The sequence below is a fragment of the Rhinoderma darwinii genome, chromosome 11, assembly GCF_050947455.1.
Source record: "Rhinoderma darwinii isolate aRhiDar2 chromosome 11, aRhiDar2.hap1, whole genome shotgun sequence".
NCBI lineage: Eukaryota > Metazoa > Chordata > Amphibia > Anura > Rhinodermatidae > Rhinoderma > Rhinoderma darwinii.
This window is the reverse complement of record NC_134697.1, coordinates 58,890,989-58,908,330: the sequence shown is the minus strand read 5'-3', so window position 1 is coordinate 58,908,330 and position 17,342 is coordinate 58,890,989. Positions and strand designations below refer to the sequence as shown.

Here is a 17,342-nt window from a genome sequence, read left to right as displayed (position 1 = left end):
CCCAAATCAGTTTTTTTTTTGTCAACTTGGCTCTAAAAACAATGTAATAAAAAGTGATCAAAACGTTCTACGTACCAAAAAATGGTACCAATAAAAACTACAGCTCGTCCCGCAAAAAATAAGCCCTCACACCACTCAAATCGGTGAAAAAAAAAAAAAGTTATGCCTCTCATATGTGGCGACACAAAATATTTTTTTTTTAAGAAAACGTTTATCAATAAAAGTAGTGAAATATAAAAAAACGATATAAAATTTAGTATCACCGTAAATATATTGAGCCACAGAATAAAGATAAGTTGTCGTTTTTACTGCACAGTGAAAGCAGTAAAAGCGAAACCGAAAAAACTATTGAGGAATCACAGTTTTTTCTCAACTTCAGCCCACAAATAATTTTTTTTCACTTTCCCAGTACATTATATGGAACTATAAATGGTACCAAAAGAAACTACAACTCCTCCCGCAAAAAATAAGCCCTAACACCACTTTATTGAAAAATAAAAATAAAAGTTATGGCTTTTGGAATCTAAACTACAGCCGCCCGGAATCTTAGCCACATAACGTTAGTTAATCCAAAAAGTTCCTGGCTGCATTATATTTCCGGTGTCAGTTTCTCTGTTTTTGCTTCCATCTTTATTCTCCAATATCAGGACCCCCTATTTGTACATTTTACTAGCACCTATAGCAAAGAAAAATAAATTAAAGCAACCCCGTTGGGTCACATTCCATAAAACGGCAGTGGCTTAATAGTTATATTCAGCCCTGACATTTTGTTTCCTACAAACGGCCATAGTCATAGTGAAAGTTGGTGCCATGATTTCAGTCTACCACTTCACCATATAGAACATAGTAGGAAGCTGTAATTTAAACTGCCTGCATAGACTGTGCTGGCACTCAGTAGTAGACACCAGCATAGTCTAGAAAATAGAGGAGAGGGCAGAGGACTGTCACACTAGTTACAGGACTGCCTGCTCCGGTCTACAGAACTGGGAAACCTAGTACATACACAATATATTAAAGGTAAACCCTTACTATTAGCAATTCCAACCATCCTGAATATTCAGACTACATCGTTTTGAGACAGATTGAAAAGACAGTCAATTAGGAAGTGCCCAACACCCCAGAAGAGGAAGAGACCTAGTGGTTGAGTGGATAAGCGGAGAAATGGACATTAAAAAAAGCGTCTCTTCCAGACAACCACCTTTCATTCACCCTATTAGAGTATGCGGAGATGTTGGAGGGACCTCCAACATGAGACCAGCTGTATATATTAGAACAAAAAAACAAAGTGTCTTTTTACTTGAAAATACTGCTTCATTCACTGAAATTAATGGACCTTATAAATCCACATTAGAGCACTTGATCAATGGTTCCAAAGCTAGTGTCTACAACGGACAACCCTTTGAATGAGTTCACTTTATCGGGCCCATGGTGACCCCAGTCTGCACTGGTAGAATGATGATTTAATGTTGGTGCAATGAGTAATGGACAGGGGGCTAAAAAAAACACAACCAATAATTGTTCTGGCTACCAAGTCAAAAGTTTAAAGTAGACCTGGATAAATCACACTCAGATGTGGTAGCCAGATTAAAAATATTTTTAAAAAAAAGTGTAACCACATCCACTGCCGAGGATTACTAATTCCTGGGATCCACAACAGAATAAATTTGGAGGCAATGCCCCACAAAGTATTAGTAGCTAACTTAAACTAAAGAATCAAAATATTGCTTCCTCAGGATTTTTATTTTTTTTAACTATTAATGACAAAATACTTTAATGCTTTGCTTGCTTAGTCCTTAAAGCATACGGTTTATTTATAGAATTAATCTACATAAAAAGCTGAGTATCATTGCATTAATCTGAGTAAGATTGCATTAGGCCCCATTGACTTCGCGTTTGTGCTATCCGCCGAGTGTATACGTTTTTTTTTTTTGTTTTTTTTTTAAACGTGGACCATTGACAACGTATACAAACGTGTATCATTTTCTGTTAATGTCTGTTTTTTATAGTGTGTACGTTTAGCGCATACTCATACATCGGTATACATTTGCCCATTCTTTACCTAAAAAAAGTATACTTTTTTTTTTCTAAAGTGAACGCCGATTGAAAAAAAAACAAAACGGATAGATTTACTGTATGTAAATGGATACAAACATATAGCATTACGTTTGCATACGTCGTCCATTGAGATCAACGCTAAAAAAGTTACATCGCGTATACGTTTTTTTGAAGTACAGAATAGCATAGCAGACTATGCTTTTAAAGAGGCTCTGTCACCATATTATAAGTGGCCTATATTGTACATGATGTGATCGGCGCTGTAATGTAGAGAACAGCAGTGTTTTTTTATTTAGAAAAACAATCATTTTTGATGGAGTTATGACCTATATTAGATTTATGCCTAATGAGTTTCTCAATGGAAAACTGGGAGTTTTACTATATGACCAAGTGGGCGTTGTAAAGAGGAGTGTATGACGCTGACCAATCAGTGACCAAAAAGCGTCACAGCAGGTGGCCAGGAGCTTGCTTTGCAGGGAGATACTGTGTAGGAGCAGCAGTGCTAAACTTGTGTTATGGCCCCCATTCTGAGGATCAGTGAGGATCTTGGACACTCACCATTCAGTAAACGACTTGGTATAATGGCAATACCCCTTTAAGTACATATTCATTATTCAGCAACAAGAAGAACCATAGAAAACATTCGGTGGCGTCCCCACATGTTCGCTTATTTGTACAAAAGGTCCTGAATATTATTACTTCCTTTATGGACACATTATCACTGGACATTTTTTTTTATTGTTTATTTTCTCCCTAATTGCAAAATTAAGCAACTTAAAATAATTGTCTTCATTAAAAATGTCCAACCATTTTGCGGATGTAGAGTCTATGGAACTCCTCCACTTAGCTGGCTCTCCTGCTGTTTAGGACTTAAGTCCGACAGCACACTGCTCCTGGTTGTGTTAGTTCTCTCAGTTGTAGAAATAGCAACAGGGAGGAGGTTGTACACAGCAGAACAGAGTGTAGAGCGTGAGGAAAGCATGCAAGTCTTCAGGGTGGGCAGATCGCACAGGCTGTTAAAGAGGCTCTGTCACCAGATTTTGCAACCCCTATCTGCTATTGCAGCAGATAGGCGCTGCAATGTAGATTACAGTAACGTTTTTATTTTTAAAAAACGAGCATTTTTGGCCAAGTTATGACCATTTTTGTAGTTATGCAAATGAGGCTTGCAAAAGTCCAAGTGGGTGTGTTTAAAAGTAAAAGTCCAAGTGGGCGTGTATTATGTGCGTACATCGGGGCGTTTTTAATACTTTTACTAGCTGGGCGCTCTGAAGAGAAGTATCATCCACTTCTCTTCAGAACGCCCAGCTTCTGGCAGTGCAGATCTGTGACGTCACTCACAGGTCCTGCATCGTGTCGGCCACATCGGCACCAGAGGCTACAGTTGATTCTGCAGCAGCATCAGCGTTTGCAGGCAAGATCGACTTACCTGCAAACGCTGATGCTGCTGCAGAATCAACTGTAGCCTCTGGTGCCGACACGATGCAGGACCTGTGAGTGACGTCACAGATCTGCACTGTCAGAAGCTGGGCGTTCTGAAGAGAAGTGGATGATACTTCTCTTCAGAGCGCCCAGCTAGTAAAAGTATTAAAAACGCCCCGATGTACGCACATAATACACGCCCACTTGGACTTTTACTTTTAAACACACCCACTTGGACTTTTGCAAGCCTCATTTGCATAACTACAAAAATGGTCATAACTTGGCCAAAAATGCTCGTTTTTTAAAAATAAAAACGTTACTGTAATCTACATTGCAGCGCCTATCTGCTGCAATAGCAGATAGGGGTTGCAAAATCTGGTGACAGAGCCTCTTTAATATCAGTAGGAAGATAGGGAGGAAAGCACACAGGGCAGCCTGAAAGGGGAGATGAGGAGAGATTACAGAGGCTGTGTAACACCCACTCATGACTCTGCAGGGGGAGGAAAGGAGGGACCACACAACACTCAGCATCAGTGTGTCAGCACAAGAGAGAAAAGATTCCTCATAGGCTGTAGAAGAAGAAAGCATTACAGGAATGAAGCTGTGCTGATACATGAAAGCTAGTGAAGGCAGCAGCAGCGTGCAGTCATAGAACTTACATTCAGCATGTATCACTGGGAGGTACATGCCCACATGAAAAGTCTGAAACTAAGAACAGGTTGCAAACTGAATATCAGGTGTCTGAAAAAATATGAAGGAATGGGGATTGCAGCCTGAAACTTAGCGCAATTTCTTTTTCTAATCCATGTAACCACTGACATGTAAAAATATCTTTTTCCATGTCAAAGGTGTCCATAGCCTTTAAAGTACATGTTCAGACAACTCTCAGGTGGATTTGATCTACTCCTCGGAGGTTTATTTGTGTCACTAAAATGATAGCCACTGTTCAACTATTTTAAATGTAGGTGACTTTCATCACTTCATAATATGAACCGAAGTCGAACCTGCATATTTTTGTCTTCTAGTTGCTTTCCTTACACTAGTTTGATTTTTTTTTTTGTAGCGTTTATGAAAATTTACAGAGACTATGGGTTGCTGGAAGTTGAAGTAGTTGAGCCTTTCCCAAGACAGACAAATTATAAAGTTTTATGTATTCACATGTATTACTGATGAATTAAAAAACAAATTATTATGGTGTCTGTATATTTACCTATGTGTATGTGTTTATATATTTTTGCCTGTATGTCTAAATATCTGTCTTTATGTATGTACAGTATAAATGTACCAGTATGTGCATTCTACATATGTGGTTAATTTTTGGTTTGTGGAGGACAGCAATAGAGAGTCCCGCACAGGGCACCATTCAACCAAAGGCCGGCCTTGGGCGCCACCGATGTAATAACAATTAGTTTGAAAAATGCTCTGACTGGGGATTCTAGCTTCTCAAAGCCCCGGACGTTATGGTCTTTATATGGACAGTGACGTCAATGGCTTTCCCAAGACAGGAGTCCCCAGCCAGAGCGCTTGTGATGATTAGGCTGGGGACTCCAAAGTTGAAAGCCCCTGACATCACTGTCCATATATGGACAGTGACATCAGGGGCTTCCCTGGGCTCAGTGCTAAAAGTAGGCTGTGCCCTGGGAGTCCTCTTGTGAGGGTCAGGATCAATTTTTAAACAGCCATCACAAGGATTGCTTTCTGAAAAACTGCCGTTAAAAATTGATCCACTGACTTCTATGGGAGCTGTCGGGCCGTGAAAACAGCCGAAAATAGAATATGTTCTATTTTGTGACAACCAGTATTCACGGGAGCGTTAAAAAAAGGGCCATGTGAATACACCCATAGAACTTCATTGTTCTGACAATGGCCGTCTGACGGCCCTTAAAAAAAAACGTCCGTCACATGGCTGTTTTTAACGATCGTGTGTATATAACCTTAAAGTGTACCTCTAGTGTGAATTAAAACTTTGACTAACAAGTTCGATCCACAGAAACACAGACTACAATTCCCTGTTTGGCTAAAATATTCAAGTTATTTTTGTGATCTCTCTCGGTCTGCAGCTGACATCAGCAAGGAAGAAGTAAAAGGCCCATAGTAATTCAAGTCCCCTCCTACTCTGCCCCACTTCTTAAAACTAAATGCAGCTCAAAACTAACACTTTGTTTTATCCAACAAGATTTTAAAGTGGATCACTTAAGGTATGCTTTAATTTGTTATGATTATTATAATTTATAAAGCACCAACATACCACACAGCACAGTACACAGCATGATGTGCACATACAGACTGTAACAAAATACATACCGAAACATGACACAGGAGGAGAAGAGACCTCAGCCCTAACAAGCTTCCAATTTAAGGGCTGGTTTACACTAGATACAGGGAAAAGGTATTGGCAAACAGGTCATTATACTAACATTTCTAATACGTCATCTTTCTTGGGTGACATATGGTGCAACAAACATGTGCAGACAGATTAATACAAATAAAATATGTAAAATGCAAATAAAGGGAACAAAACACCGACCACCCACATCAAACTAAATCGTCACAATAGCCGCCCTATTCACCTCAGACGATACCAATTTTGTATCAAAACTACTCCAAAAAAATAGGGAACCCATTTTAATACATTTCAGTGTCAATTTCCAACCTTAAAGAAGAAAGAACTATAAATTGTTAATTTTTTTTAGCAATTCATGAAAAAATTTATGCCACCCTATTTTGTACAATATGTCACCCTATAAAAGATTTAAAATATTGCACTAAAAAAAATAAAAAAAAAATAAATAAAAAAAAGGTATTAAAAAAAACACAACTTGTGTATCACGGAAAAAAAATGTTGGAAAAAATAATTTTGATAGGCTAACAAAAAAAAAAGTTAGTCTGCACAAGATTGAGAAAAGTCTCTCTTCAACCATCTCCAATGCAAATACTTGTGGAAGAGACACAAACACAAATTACATACATATTACTAAACCTTAGGCGCATATTTAATATTCAAATTGAGCAAGAATTGCGGTGCACGTGTAGTGCCCAACATTTATTAGCGGTCTTAGACACCATTTGCTCCTCGCTTGGCAAGGGGGCATGGCTTAAAGAGGCTCTGTCACCAGATTTTGCAACCCCTATCTGCTATTGTAGCAGATAGGCGCTGCAATGTAGATTACAGTAACGTTTTTATTTTTTTAAAACGAGCATTTTTGGCCAAGTTATGACCATTTTCGTATTTATGCAAATGAGGCTTGCAAAAGTACAACTGGGCGTGTTGAAAAGTAAAAGTACAACTGGGCGTGTATTATGTGTGTACATCGGGGCGTGTTTACTACTTTTACTAGCTGGGCGTTGTGTATAGAAGTATCATCCACTTCTCTTCACAACGCCCAGCTTCTGGCAGTGCAGACACAGCGTGTTCTCGAGAGATCACGCTGTGTCGTCACTCACAGGTCCTGCATCGTGTCAGACGAGCGAGGACACATCAGCACCAGAGGCTACAGATGATTCTGCAGCAGCATCGGCGTTTGCAGGTAAGTCGATGTAGCTACTTACCTGCAAATGCTGATGCTGCTGCAGAATCAACTGTAGCCTCTGGTGCCGACACGATGCAGGACCTGTGAGTGACGTCACAGATCTGCACTGCCAGAAGCTGGGCGTTCTGAAGAGAAGTGGATGATACTTCTCATCAGAACGCCCAGCTAGTAAAAGTAGTAAACACGCCCCGATGTACGCACATAATACACGCCCAGTTGTACTTTTACTTTTCAACACGCCCAGTTGTACTTTTGCAAGCCTCATTTGCATAAATACGAAAATGGGCATAACTTGGCCAAAAATGCTCGTTTTTTAAAAATAAAAACGTTACTGTAATCTACATTGCAGCGCCTATCTGCTGCAATAGCAGATAGGGGTTGCAAAATCTGGTGACAGAGCCTCTTTAAGGGACAGAAAGTTGGTCTGAAGTAAGCCAGCCAAGAGGTAACATGTAGTGTCTAAATATGTGGCAAATTTATCATACAGCATAAGCTACTGTGATACATTTAGCGTCTTAGCCTTAGTTCTGAACAAGACTAAGGCAGTATTTTAAAAAAATGTCTCATCTCCCAAAAACTTTGATCTGCTCTCAATAACCAGGCTCTGTTTTTTTTTTTTGTCATATATAGTCCCATACAAAAGTTTGTCAACGCCATTTCATTCAGAGTTTTTTTCTTATTTTTCATTTACATTGTAGAATCATATTGGACACAGGATAACTATGAAGGAACACATATGGAATTAAGTAGTAAACAAAAAAAGTGTTAAAAAACCAAAATAGGTTTTAGATTCTTTATTGTAGCCCCCTTTTGCTTTGGTGACAGCTTTGCACTTTTGGCATTCTCTCAATCAGTTTCATGTGTAGTCATCTGGAATGGTTTGCCAACAGTCTAGAAAGATTTCCCAGAGGTGCTAATCTCTTGTTGGCTGCTTTTCCTTCACTCAGCAGTCAAACTCATCCCAAACATCTCAATTGGGTTTAGGTCAGGTGATTGCGGAAGTCATGTCATCTGACGCAGCACTCCAGCACCATTGCAGAATGCTGGGTAGCCATGCTTGTTAAGCGTACCATGAATTTTGAATAAATCACCAACAGTGTCACCAGCAATGCACCGCCACACCATGACACCACATCGTGGAAACCATCCGCTCACCTTTTCTGCGTCTCACATAGACATGGCGGTTGTAACCAAAAATCTCAAGTTTTGACTCATTGGACCAAAGTACAGATTTCCACTGGTCTAATGTCCATTCCTTGCATTTCTTGGCCCAATAAATTTTCCTCTTTTTGTTGTTCCTCAGTAGTGGCTTCTTTGCAGGAATTCGTCCATAAAGGCCTGATTCTCAGAGTCTCCCCTGAACAATTGATGTTTAGATGTATCTGGTACGCTGATCTCTGTGAAGCATTTACGTGGGCTTTAATCTGAGATGCTCTTAATTTGTGATGTCTGAGGCTGGTAACTCTAATGAATTTATCCTCTGCAGCAGAGGGTCGGTCCTCATGAGAGCCAGTTTCATCATAACGTTTGATGCAGGGGCGGACACAGGCAGCGGAGGGCCCCCATGCAGAACAGTATATGGGCCCCTTGCTCTCCAATATCTCTTCATAAATCACCCCCTTATGTTTCTAACAATCAATTGTCGGCCATAACATTTATTTATTAGCTCAGTCATTTATATGCAATCTTATAGATAGAAGAAAGCTGCTTTAAGGTCAACCCCTTACAAACTGGGCCCCTGTGCAGATGCACAGGTTGCACCAATGGTATGTCGGACCCTGGTTTGATGGTTTTCTTGACTGCACTTGAGGATACCTTCAAAGCTCTTTATATTTTCCAGATTGACTAACCTTCATGTCTTAAAGGGAACTGGTCACCAGCATTTTACCTATTAAACCAGCAATACCTGGTGGAAGTGGGTGAAAAGTAATTTTTATGTAAGCCATAATTATCTTCTAAGTCGGCTCTGTACCTTTAGTATTAAATTTTTTTGTGCCCCTGCACTGTATGCTAATGAGCATAAAAGTGTCATATCTTAGTTCGAAAAAAAGAGCCATATCTTCATTCTTCAAGCCTTTCCGAGTTGACCCCTGCCCCTTACTTTTGATTGACAGCTCCTCGCCTCCCCCCAGTACACATGAAATCCCAGAGCTTGCGCATACATGTCCGCGATTGATGTGTGCGCACAAAGGAAAACCGGATTATTACGATAAAGGGCGCAAAATGTTTGCAGACCGTTAATTACTGTGGGAGGAGTTTAAGAGAGGGGATAACGGTAGTGAACTTTTGACAGCAGCGGCCAGTGAGGGGTGAGTAGAGTTCAATAGGTGAAATGCTGGTGACAGGTTCGCTTTAAAGTAATGATAGACTGTCGTTTCTCTTTACTTCGTTGAGTAGTTCTTGCCATAATGTGGATTAGAACAGTAGTTGAATAGGGCTAAACACTATATGGAAGTGTGCATCAATCTTACCTCTGCACAACTAATGGTCTCAAACACATTATGAAGGAAAGAAATACAACAAATTAAAAGGGGTTTTCCAGCCAGTAAAAATTGATGGCTTATCCTCAGGATAGGCCGTCAATAGCGGATTGGTCGGGGTCGGACTCCTGCCGATCAGCTGTTTGAAGGGGGGTGCAGCGTTCGTAAAAGCACTGCTTCCCCTTCATTTCTACTTGCTCACCATTAAACTTTGAAACACATTTAGCAGCGATTTACAGGTAATGCAGCCTTTTCTACCATTCACTTCAATGCGTGCCGAAGATTCACAGTGGGCAAGTAGAAATAAAGGGGAAGCAGCGCTCATACGAGCGCTGCACCCCTTTCAAAACAGATGATCGGCCATGGTCTCGGGAGTCCGACCCATCAGCTATTGATAGCCTATCCTGAGGATAGGCCATCAATTTTTATTGGCTGGAAAACCCCTTTAACTCTTGACAAGAAATACCTGTTAATTGAAAACTATTCCAGTTGACTACCTCATCAAGCTGATAGAGAGAATGCCAAGAGTGTGCAAAGCTGCGATCAAAGCAAGAGAGGGCTACTTTGAAGAATCTAAAATAATAAACTAATTCTGGTTTCTTTAATACTTTTCTGTTTACCACTCAAATCCATATGTGTTCCTTCAAAGTTTTCAAGTCTTCAATGTAGAAAATAAAAAGATAAAACATGGAATGAAAAGGTGTTTCCAAACTTTTGACTAGTACTGTACACGATATCAGATTTTTTTGGGAGTTCCAATTGAATCCACTGCAGGGAAGTCATCCAAACTTCTGTGTGCCCAAGGACATCCAGAAAGGAAACAAAACCATCATGAGACATAAAAACCTCACTGATCTGTCCAGTAGTGAGAAATATAAATTTATTCCACTGAAAACAATTTAAACAAAACACACAAAATCTAATAAATCAGAGGGGTCATAAACACAAAACTACTTATATTCTATGACAAACCCTGTTACTTTGTGGAGTGTGCTGAAAGACTAAATCAAATTATCTATTGCGGGGGTGGCAGATGGTTGAATGAGATCGACTGGTTGACTGCTGATCAGTGGCTAATAGATTGACCGCTGGTTTTCACAATCCCCTTAAAAATGAAGCCACTTGTGCCACGTCTAAACAGGAGGCATGATATTGCAACATACTGACATCACACTCCCGTGTACAGCTATTTTTTGTGGCGTGCACTTCTTTCACTGCTGGAGAAGGCAAGCCCAGTTCAATACATATACAAATATATATGTCCAATATATTATTACACTTGTGTACAAAAAGTACATTAATGCATTTCTTCATGGAACAGATTATTTGTCTAATATCAAGCTTAATAATCTCTCTATGGTGAGCAATTTATATTTTCCTAAAGAAAGACGACACAATCCTGAAGGCTAGTGGAACATGCAATGGATGCCCAAATTTATTAATGTTGTGTAATATTCAGACAGTGTAAACTTAGACCAGGCAGTCACAAGATGTGACAAATTTATCACAGTGGTGCATGCAGTTTGATAATATTGGTGAATCTTGCTTGACCTGTTAAGACACTTTTCTCTTCCTTACGCCACCTTTGATTTCACTTATTTTGCGCCCAAACATTGGCACTGTAAACCACGCCCCCTTCCACTAAGCCATACCCCTTTTTCAAGACATTTTTTGAGTGTCTAGTGAGGTGCAAACATTCAAAATGTGCCAACTTGCACCAAAATTTGGTGCATTATTCAACACATTGTAGATCCAGACACAGTAGTACTACTGCCCCAGTTTGGAATATATCCTAGTATTTTGTCTTTTGACTGCTGAATTTAAATTTAGACAGTCTTTATTGCATTTCCACGCTTCTTGCCATTCTTTGAGCTACACTTTTCTTTTCACATCAATCAACAGGAAAAATATGTATTTTTTTTTTTTATCACAGGAACATTCTGAACCATGCTCTGAATCATCATGATCTTATTTAAATCTCCTTTGTACTGCTGTGCACCACATAGTGCTCTCTAAACAGACGTCTGGATTGAACTAGCTACATGCTGCATGTTGCAGTGTGTTCAGAGGAAATCTGTAGAATTCAACTCATCAACATTCCCAGTGTATGAGCAGGGGAGGCAGATTTTCTGCAATTTTCAGAAGCACGTTCCAATAACTGTAGTTAAAAATAGACTGTCGTCTGAATATAAGGAGGAGAAAAAAAAAAAAGATGGAACCTTCAAAACACATTGCAGAAGTGATATCTTGCCTAGTACCAAAAAAATCCTGTATAACCCAAATTGAGCACTGCATTGTGGGCATGTTTACCTCATATTTGACTATGATGTAGACATTTTTCTAGCTCCATTAATAAGTTCCCCAAAGAAACGTGACCCCAAATTGTGGACATAATTCATATTAGACAATTTGTGAATCCCCAATTAGGATCCAGATTGACAAATTTTTGATCTTCAGCTTAGTGGGGTTCTCCGTTTTGAATATTCCCTACTTGTTATAAGGGTCCCTTGACAATAAGCTAATCACAAAGTGCGCCCTTGCTGGGTACCCCAGTGATCAGCTGCAATCTGTGGGGAAACTTGGCATAAAGTGTTCAGTTTCCCTGTATAGCCACCACAGGTGAAATTACACAATGCACATTCAAATCATTGGGTTGTTTGTGTAAAGCAGGACACCACAAGTCCCTCAGCAAAAAAGACGCTCTTTCTAATCTCTTTCCACTCCGGCCAAGAGTTGAGGATCCTGAATAGAGGAGCCTCTCTATTAACGTAGAATTCCCTAATAGGATATATGGTCATCATGACTCTATTTTGTATTTTTAAAACAAAATTTGGTGCTCAAATTTTTTTATATAGAATGCTAAAAAAAGAATACTGTATATATTGATCAGAAGAGTGTCCATTTCCAAACATTGCCATTGCAAAATTACCCTATTGAGATAATATATAGCTTTCTACGGAGGATTAGCTTGCATATTCAAAAGGGAAAAAAAATATATGGCTTTAAGCAGCATCCCAAAAAATACCTCGTTTTTGTGCCAGAAAGCAAAGCCAATTTTCTTGTCATCAGCTGCTAATAAGTTATAATTGTTTCTATAATAAGATAGAGATGGAAACTCTTGTCGTAAAGAGGAAGTGCTAAGAACCTTATTAGAAGTATTAATATAGCAATTAAAATTTGGCCTTTTAACAAGTTTTTTACATTTTGCTGTAAAGGAAAAATAACTGACGATTCCCACATCATAAGAATAAGCATCTAGGATTTAAAAAAAGGCTCTTTTTATCCCCAGAAACAGTGCCACCCTTGTCAATGATCTGTGTCTGGTATCGCAATCACTTGAATGGATACCAGACATGTGGACAAGAGGATAATGTTTCTAGAAAATCTTTTTAAACATTTTAATAAGACACAAACATAATTTACCTATGGTCTGTACACTGACAATGCAATCCTAAATTGCAAGATAGACTGAATCGGACTACGTATGACTTAAGTTTCTAGTTTGACCTCTTAATGACCAGGCTAATTTTGGCCTTTAATGGAAAAACGAAAAAGAATGCTTGGTCATGGTCACCTTTCAAGCGTCATGAGTTTTACTTTTAAGTTTTTAGTTGTATTTTGTGGAACGAGTTGTACTTTTTTTAATGGCACCTTTTTGGGCCCATAAAATAATGATTACCATTTATTAACTTTTTTTAAGGGGGGGGGGGGGTAAAAGAAAATCAGCTCTTATGCCATTGTTTCTTTGCGTTTTACATTTTTACTGCTCACCCATAGGCGTAAATAATGTGTTACAGATGTAGCCATTGTGATCTTTACTTTTAACGCATTAAATAAACAGTGTCAAGAAACTTTAAGGTGACTTTTTTTTTAATGAATTTTCAATGGCTTTGTGGTGTGATATCACGTTGCAACAAGTTACCGGAGTCAAGATAAAGACGGCTACATCCGTACATTTATTCTACGGGTCAGTTTTTGCCAGTAAAATAAAAATACTTTTAAACAAAAATAATTCGTTTTTGCATCGCCAAATTCCGAGAGCCGTAACTTTTGTATTTTTCCATCAATGCGGTACAAGATTACGTTATTGGTACAATTTTGGGGTACTTGTGGCTTATTTATTAACTTTTATTATTTTTTGTTGGTGGGTGAAAAACAAAAAAACAATTCTGCTATTTAAATTAGTTAACTTTTGCGTGTCATTACGATCGTGGGGACACCATATGTGTATTATTTTATTTATTTTTTTACACTTTGACAAAATAAAACCACTTTTTAATAAAAAAAATTTTTTAATTATTTTACTGTGCCTTTTAATGACTGGTAAGAACCGTTAAAGTCAGTGTCCATCGTTGGGCCTGGGATGGCAACAGATCCTGAACAGCGCGCAGGGTTGGTTTGTGAGCTCCCCCTGTATGGATAGCAGGACAGTGAAAGGGACATAATAGTAGACATTGCGCCAAAATAGTCAGAGGAAGGTGTACTGGCAGTGGCCATCAGTATTCCAAGACAAAGGGGAGAGTCGGTCCATGTGGAGGCCTGTAGGGCCTATGTGCAAAGCAGCAAGCAACCACCTACAAAAGTGGCATTAGGCCCAAAATATACAGACACAGCCACCATCTTAAGGCTTACTAGGTGCAAGCACATAGGCCTGGTATCAAAGAGGGGTGCCCTTGACCCTATGTCTGCCGGTCACATTGAACAAGCCAACCATCCTTCCAGCCTGATCCGTAACTTAGATAGTGCCACTCAATAGTGAGAAGATTCATGTATATACTCCCTGTGCTTCCCAGACTGGGAAGAATGTATATTATTTTTGCAACCGTGTGCACCATCAGCGATGGCAAAAGAACTTTACATATTTTAAATTAAAAGTTAAAGTTAGCACACTAACTTCCTGCTTAATTTCATCTCTTTCTGTGACATTTCTGTGGGTGTTCCACCATCATACACCACCCTTCCCAGCGTTGGCGGGCCTCCAATGGGTGACAGATACCTCTTCCCCCTCTGTCAAACCACTTAAATGCGGCATTAAAGTGGTTAAAATGGCCAGGATTGGAGATTTCTCCGATTCCAGCGGTTGCAGCAGTCAGTCAGAGCCACGCTCCCGCGCGATCATCATTGGTTACATGTAGGTCAGGATGCAGGAAGGGGTTAATATATGCGGATGGAAGTTCAGAGAAGTTATGACAGTTTACTACGAATTCTAAATTTTCTAAAGATTTTAAATGTTTCATTTTGAAAGAGCAGTGATTATTGAGATGAGCTTAGGGTAAAAAGCTTAAGGAGAACATTTAATAGAACATCATAGGGAAACCTTCTAAGGACCTGCATTTCTGCTATTGTCCTGCCTCCGTGACACAGCAAAATGATTTAACCAGGGGCGGACACAGACTGCTATAGGCCCCCGTGCAGCCTTGCTCTCCAATATCTTATCATAAATCTCCCCATATGTCTCTCTAACAATTCATCAGTAATTGTTGGCTATAAAATTCATTAGCTCAGGCATTCACATGCAATCTATTAGACAGAAGAAGGCAACTTAAAGAGGCTCTGTCACCAGATTTTGCAACCCCTATCTGCTATTGCAGCAGATCGGCGCTGCAATGTAGATTACAGTAACGTTTTTATTTTTAAAAAACGAGCATTTTTGGCCAAGTTATGACCATTTTCGTATTTATGCAAATGAGCCTTGCAAAAGTACAACTGGGCGTGTTGAAAAGTAAAAGTACAACTGGGCGTGTATTATGTGCGTACATCGGGGCGTGTTTACTACTTTTACTAGCTGGGCGTTGTGTATAGAAGTATCATCCACTTCTCTTCACAACGCCCAGCTTCTGGCAGTGCAGATCTGTGACGTCACTCACAGGTCCTGCATCGTGTCGGCACCAGAGGCTACAGTTGATTCTGCAGCAGCATCAGCATTTGCAGGTAAGTAGCTACATCGACTTACCTGCAAACGCCGATGCTGCTGCAGAATCATCTGTAGCCTCTGGTGCCGGCTCGTCTGACACGATGCAGGACCTGGGGAAGTGACGTCACAGCGTGATCTCTCGAGAACACGGCTGTGTCTGCACTGCCAGAAGCTGGGCGTTCTGAAGAGAAGTGGATGATACTTCTATACACAACGCCCAGCTAGTAAAAGTAGTAAACACGCCCCGATGTACGCACATAATACACGCCCAGTTGTACTTTTACTTTTCAACACGCCCAGTTGTACTTTTCCAAGCCTCATTTGCATAAATACGAAAATGGTCATAACTTGGCCAAAAATGCTCGTTTTTTAAAAATAAAAACGTTACTGTAATCTACATTGCAGCGCCTATCTGCTGCAATAGCAGATAGGGGTTGCAAAATCTGGTGACAGAGCCTCTTTAAGGTGATAGTGAGCCCCCTACCTACTGGGTCCCTGTGCAGCTGCACAGGTTGCACCAATGGTATGTCCGCCTCTGTATTTAACTATGCTCACAATGGACCACATGACAAATGAATGTTTTCATTAAAATAAAAAACCTTGATCAACTGCATGATAAAGTCAAACGTCAAAGCAAATTTAGAAAATTACATTAGAATCCAGCACTTGTTTCATCTATTCTATAAATGCAAATATTGTAATATGAGCCCATGATTAATCACTATATGCTATATGATACGTTTCCTATAGTGTCATAAATCTCAAAAACAATTATGCAGCATTAACACTTACAGTAAATAAAAATAATAATAATCAAACCTCCAATTTCTAGCATATCCTGCGTTACACCCACATCTCCCTATATTTGTGCGTAAGTTTTTATTCCTTGCTTCCCTAGTCACACTGCATTTTTTTATGTATGCTATCGTATATCTACATACATGTCACAATACAATAATCACAGTTGTTGATTGGTCAAAAAGATGGGAAATTATAAAAGACCAATGCATGCTGAAAAAGAATAAGCTGAGCTTACTTCTGTTTTTATCAGCTCACAACATAAATCTGGGCCACATAGCATATAAAGGGTTAGCTGCAAAATGCATGAATAACCAACTGTATCAACATACAGAGGCTCTAATCTTGTAAGATTCCTCTCTAATTGGCTAGAACACAAGATTTCTTAGTCACCATTGCTCTATTCCTTTTCAAGCTGTTGTATATAGCAAGGGAGCACAGAATGGAATTAAGCCGGCTGGTTGCATAGTTCATTACTCACCCTTGCTGTCCTGAATATTCCATTCTGTTGTTTTCCATTTTACCTTTCAGCTACACAAGGAAGACATCTGTGGCTGGTTGCATACACTGGACATGCAAACAGTATTCATTCTATCCGTTCAGCAGTTATATTGCTATTAGAGTTTAGTAACAGCCTTCTACTGCAGGATTAATCCCAATCTTTCCTCGTTCCCTCATCCATTGTCATTCAAAGCCAGGATGCCCCTAACAGCCAATCAGCTCCTGCTCGTCATACTGAGAGCCTGCCTTGTCAGTTAAGACTCTAGGTGGCAGATGGAAGAAGTGCTTTTGTCCTGGTGGCTGATGGCAAGGTCATAAACAAGTAACCATCAGCCCTCTATTTATAATGTAATGTATAAGAGCTAATAACTGGTGCAGGTGAAGTCATATACTGTACATGACCACCAATGAAGAACAGCAGAAATCCCTATTAACATATGGATTTTTTTAAACAAATAATAAGAATATGAATGTTAAATTAGAAAAGCACTTCATGAGGAAGGATAGTTAGGCAATAATGTCACGTACAGTTCAAATACCTCTACAGTGGTGCCGGGCTGCAAGCTTGTGTATACCGCCCAGGAAAATGTCTTATGTCTAGAGCCGATTGCTCCAGACACGGGCCATCATACAAAGTGAGAA

At 39.6% G+C, this 17,342-nt stretch overlaps 1 protein-coding gene across 6 annotated transcripts in view; it reads right to left on the bottom strand.

The window, feature by feature from the left end:
- Positions 1-17,342, bottom strand: part of PSD (pleckstrin and Sec7 domain containing) — a 321,618-nt gene that overhangs the window by 246,729 nt on the left and 57,547 nt on the right. The window contains exon 1 of one of the 6 annotated variants that reach the window (XM_075841604.1): positions 16,681-16,854. The exons of the other annotated variants lie outside the window; for them this stretch is intronic. The gene's annotated coding sequence lies outside the window, so the exon portion shown is untranslated. Of the gene's footprint in view, positions 1-16,680; positions 16,855-17,342 lie in introns of those variants that run through there. 6 annotated transcript variants of the gene reach the window in all.